Source organism: Vitis vinifera, chromosome 2 (assembly GCF_030704535.1).
Source record: "Vitis vinifera cultivar Pinot Noir 40024 chromosome 2, ASM3070453v1".
NCBI classification, from domain to species: Eukaryota; Viridiplantae; Streptophyta; class Magnoliopsida; order Vitales; family Vitaceae; genus Vitis; species Vitis vinifera.
In genome coordinates, this window is record NC_081806.1 from 11,957,990 (window position 1) to 11,963,780 (window position 5,791).

At 34.5% G+C, this 5,791-nt stretch overlaps 1 long non-coding RNA gene across 1 annotated transcript; it reads left to right on the plus strand.

The window, feature by feature from the left end:
• Window positions 1-495: 495 nt before the first annotated feature.
• Window positions 496-939, plus strand: LOC132254860 (uncharacterized). Its single transcript, XR_009467295.1, has 3 exons — window positions 496-572; window positions 664-794; window positions 890-939. It is a non-coding gene; the product is annotated as an uncharacterized LOC132254860 (long non-coding RNA).
• Window positions 940-5,791: the final 4,852 nt, after the last annotated feature.

Here is a 5,791-nt window from a genome sequence, read left to right on the forward strand (position 1 = left end):
ATTGATGAAGAAGTATAACTTATATTGGACTCTGTGTGCGGCACACTGCATCGACTTAATCTTTGAAGACATCGGTAAAAGACCCAATGTTATCGAGGTGATAAACAATGCTCGCAAGATAACTAACTTCATTTACAATCATGGTTGGTTACTAGCACAAATGAGAAAGTATTGTGGTGGAGACATTGTTCGACCAGGAGCTACAAGGTTTGCTACCAATTATATTGCTCTTGACAATCTTCTAAAAAAAAGGGTTGATTTGAAAAAATTGTTTATGAGTGATGAATGGGCACAACACAAACTCAGTCGAACAAAACTTGGACGAGAATTGGAGCAATTATTGTTTGACCATACGTATTGGGACAGATTGACAAATATAGTTTCATTATATGAGCCATTATACGTGGTGCTTCGACTTGTGGATTCTGAAGTTGTTCCCACAATGCCATTTGTGTACGAGCTTATGCACGTGATGAAAGAGAACTTTATTCGTCAAGGAGCTGGAGATTGGATGTTCAAAATAATACAAGATCGTTGGCAGAAAACACTAAAACATCCACTTCATGCAGCAGGTACTTAAATACTATATATCTTTATAAGTTTTTACTTTGTATTTAAGTTTCTTTAAAAAAAAAATACTAACTCTACTAAATTTTATTGTAGCATACTTCTTGAATCCAAGATTTCAATATAGGCGTGGAGTTGGTAGTGATCCGGAACTACTTCAAGCTGTCCATGATGTTTTTGCAAAATTAGATCCAACTACTGAATCGCTTGGTCAATTTGGAAATGAGGTGAATAAAAAATTGTTATTTTTGTCAATAAAACAATAATTTCATTCATCAATTTATTTGAACGTTTACTAACAAATTAAATGTTGAATACATAGCTTGTACTTTTTCGAGATGCAAAAAGAGGATTCGGTGATCGAGCAGCAATTGCATCAAGGTCAACCATGGTGCCTGGTGAGTCTTTATAGGAAAAAATTGATTATTATTATTGTAAGTTCACCACATAAGTATTTATATGATTATCAAATTCGTTGCAGCTGAATGGTGGTTTATGTATGGGAATCAAACACCTACATTGAGAAAGTTAGCCATCAAAGTTCTCTCACAAACTGCGTCATCTTCTGCATGTGAGAGAAATTGGAGCACGTTTGCTCTCATCCACACAAAGCAACGAAATCGTTTGGTTTACTCTCGATTGGAGCAATTAGTGTTTTGTTACTATAATATGAGGCTAAAGTTACGTGATATGGAGGCAGAAAATGATCGAGTTGCTGAAAAAGATTACCTTGATCTCCTTGACATTTCAGCCGAGGTGGGTGAAGAAGAAGATAATCAGTTGTTCCAGTGGGTTAGGCCTATACACTTGGATAACGAAGTTGGAAATCCTAATCCACGAATTGCCACTCATGCTCGAGAATTTGGAGTTAATGTTGAACGTGTGTTGTCCGAAGAAGTTCACTCTGAAAGTTTTAGCAAAGATACTGATGATTCTCTTCATGCGACATATTCCCAGCAAGAGATTGACTCCACAAGTGCTAGCCATAGTAGTAGACCTAGTGCTGCAGGTACTTCTGCTTCTGGTTACGATGGTTCAAGAGGTGGAACTGATGATGGAGGTGATAATGGGGGAGGAGATATTGATGAACGTCGACATAGTCAATATCCAATCAGCCAATTTACTTGTGAAAATGATTTCACACACTGCACACAGGATGAAGACCATGGCTCTAGAAGAGCTGGTCCAGGCATAGGAGCTATTGGGAGGCCTTATAGAGGAAGAGAACGAATAATGGAACCATATAACGAGGAGTTACTTTCAGGGAGTTTTGAATCTATGAGTATAGGGACTCAATTTAGTGACTCCTCGAATGAGGCTAACGTCTACCCTCCTCATGTGATGAGTTATGGTCAACCTTCAAGTTCAACAGATGAAGAGTATGGTATGTCACATTATTCCCCTTCCAGACAAATGCCATACCAAATTACATATCAGATGGAAGAAGGATTTGGCGTTAACACATGGGTGAACTTTGAGTATCCTATCCATATAGAAGCAGTAGGCAGGACTCAAGAGATATATGCATGGCATGTTAGAATTTATAACCAATATTATCGAGGCTCATTGACTTGGTACCAATATTGTCTCCAACAGCAAGCCGGGGTTCCTTCATCTATCAATCCCATTGAACCACATCGAAACTCATTTTGGTACTAAAGGGACATTGCAATGTAATGTGTACAAATTATTGTTATTTAATGAAATGAAGTATTTGATGTGACTTTATAATGAGAACAATTACGAAATTAACATTTCTTATAGATCGACATGATATAATTACATCTAATATCGCAAATTATATCATATATATATATCAAATTTTTCAATAAAACAATTTTAAAATGTCTATTATACTTCTAATTATATTATTATGAGGTTTTTCTTACATTTCCATGAGTTTTTAACAATTTTAAGCCTACCAATAATATCCGCCGATATATCTTCGATATATCCAAAAATATCTCCGATATATCCGATATATCCGTAAAATCGAATTACCGATATATCCGTGATTACCGATATTTTCATCCTTGGTCATACTTGATCCTTATAGTTGCTTGGTAGGTAAAGTAGGTCCATGAGTCGCACCATGCTTGGTTAGATTTCATGTGAAGAATGTGACTTAGTGTTCTTTTGGTTACATGCTTGGGACACTTCACTTTTGGTTGCATACTTTCAATGCCTTATACATGGTTGTTTGTTTTTGACACCTCATTCTTAATTACATACTTTTGAAACTCATATTGGGTTGCATGCTTTCAACACCTTATACTTTGTTGTCTGCTTTTGACACCTCATGCTTGGTTGCATACTTTTGGCATCTCATGGTTGTTTACATACATTTGAAACCTAATACTTGATTGCATGGTAAAAGACAGACAAAAATGTGATTAAAAGGAAATCTTCAAAAATATTATTCATAAAAGAAAACTAAGGTCATTACATGAACTGTTTTTCTCAACAAGTACATCAATTCTACTCACATCCTCATTAGGTAAAAGTAATTTTTTATCATCATCATAAGGTTTAAATTCCATATCTATTCTAGCAGTAGTTCTTATAAAGTTGTGAAGAGCAATTAAAGTAATAACTATCTTTACTTATTCTTGTGACATTCTTCATCTATTCTTCAAAACAACAAATGTTTTAAATTATGCTCCTTAAAGATAAATGCTAATTAGGAATGGCAATTTCGAGGGTTTCCCGAGTCACCCACCTTGACCCGCCCCTATTGGGACGAGTATAGAAACATTGCAATCGGGGATGGGCTGGGTTCAGGCTTTTTTTAAAAACCCGAATCGAGTTCGGGGCGAGGTCGAGTGTAGTTATAATTTGACCCGTCCCGCCCCGCCCCGAATATGAAATTACAACTTTACCCCCCACTTATAAATATTAGCTTCCTCTTCTCATTTCAAGTCTTCTTCTCTCAGTTCTCGTTCCTGTCGACGCTAGGGTTTTTCCTCCCACTCAATGGAGAAATCCATTTGAAAATCCATTCAATAATCTCATTTCCTCCATCTCCTCTCGATTCATCCTTGTTTATCCCATATTCACAAGAATCACAACTATTATCTTCACGTATCTAAAAACCGATAAGATTTTTTGGTTGAATGATGCCTTGATTTGGCGTTGTAGTTCGTTTCTAATTCGGGAAAGAGATACGAGATTTAGGATTTTTCCATTTCCAATTTTAGATTACTAAAGGATTTTTTTTTTTATTAGTTTTCGGGTTGCTATTTAGGGTTTTGAATCCGTTTCTTGCAAATCTTAATAGGGACAAATTAGCTCTTATCGTCAAATGCTTCCACTCCTTTCATATTGTTTCTAGGGTTTCTTTAATTTTTGTTTGCTAGCCTTTGGCTTTGTAATGTGTAGCAATTATTTTATCTTTCTGCAAAAAGAAAAATTTTCAGTTAATTCCTCTCATTCATGCAGCTCTTTTGTAGCTTGGCTTGTTGAGTTCTTTATTTCGCTTTAGGATATTTATTTCTTGGTGTTGATTGCCACTTGCAGTTGAATTTGGTTATTTTTGGTTTAATTTGATTACTGTTGGCTTATGGGTGTTTATATAGAGACTTAAGATTAGTTAATATCAGATTTTTAGGTTTGATTGTGTGGAATTTCTAGTTACCGTTTTTTTCCCTTGTAGGCCATTGGTTTTCACTATAATTGCATCAGCTATCAATCTTGTCTAAAAAAATTGGTGAACTGCTCTCATCCATAAATGTCTATGTTTTATGTCCTTTTTTTTGGTAGTAGATAAAAAAAATCTATCCTTTGTGTCCTTTTTTAGTGTTTCTATTTTTTATCCAATCATGTTTGTCCATTGATACATTTGAAATTATTTTTTTGTGTTGTGGATGAATATTTATTGGTTTCAGTTGTAGAAGGCTTTGAATGTTTAATTGATGAATTTCTACCAGGCCTCCATAACATATAAACTTTTGAGGTAAATGGTCTTGGATATCACAAGACTTGTGCTTCACGGATAATCTTCTATTTGCTAGGGTAGAAGCAGGCCTTCTAGTTGGGAAATCATTCTCAAGATGATTTTCATTTGAGATTTGATGGCTCCATGGTTTGTCATTTTTGTATTGTTGTTGATGTTTTGTTTCTCTTTGGTTTTGCTCTTTTGAAGTTAATCTATTACTTGTTCTGTGGACAAAAGACAAAAAAATGGGATGGTTTAGGATTGTAAGGAAGCCAAGTTCATTTTTATACTTCCTTTGTTCTAGCACAATCCCTAAACCTTTAAAGCATACGTCATATTCTTCTTCCATTCATTTAACCCTGTATATGTTGCATGTATAATGTTGCTGTGAAATGTGCTACAATAACTCCTGGTTAGTTAACTTATTCTTCTCTAGAATCTTTTCCTTTCTTGTGGCTGTTAATTCATGCACATACTAGTCCTGTAGTCTGTAGTAGTTTTTTTGTGATCATTCTCTTAGTTTTTTCTCATTAATTAAATTCATGTAGATATTTCCATAAAAAGGAAAGAAAAGGTATATAAGCTCCATACTTCCACAAAAAGAAAATAAAAATATGTCCCCTAAGGCTTGGCTTGGGTGACAAGAAGGAAAGAAAGGTTTTAAGTTCAATTCCATGTAAAAGAAGGTTACCTATTAAGAAAAGGAAGATAGGCTAGATGTAGAATTCATTGTAACACTAAGATACAATCTAATGAAACTAATATTCATGTGCTTTTTACTAGTAACTATTACAAATGAGTCATTTGCCCTTGTTTAATTTTTATGAAACTACCACTTTTGCTTCCATGTCAAATCCTATTCAATATTTTTCAGCTGTATGTGTTTTGTGCTAGTGGTCTCCATATTGTGCCATTCAATATAGAATTATTCTTCCCTAAAATTCTTGTCTTTAGAGAATTTGATTTGCAAATTTTGTCCGTTAATAGTTTTGATATTGGTTAAATATTCTTAATTTCAAGGTTTTGTTTTGTTTTATGGTTATTACTTTTTAAAATATTCTTTGTTTGCTTTTGTTTGCTTTGTTTTTTGTCTTTTTTTTTTTTTGTCTTATTTTCTTCTCACTTCCTGTGGGCTGTCCATATAAACTACATGTGTCTTTCGGTTGCACTGCCCTCGATGCTTTTCCATTACATTTATTTTCCTATTAATGGAAACTATGTTGACATCTTGCAATTCTTGGAGGTTAACCTAAATACAATCTTGCCTTTTAAACCCTTGCTTCAAGCCCT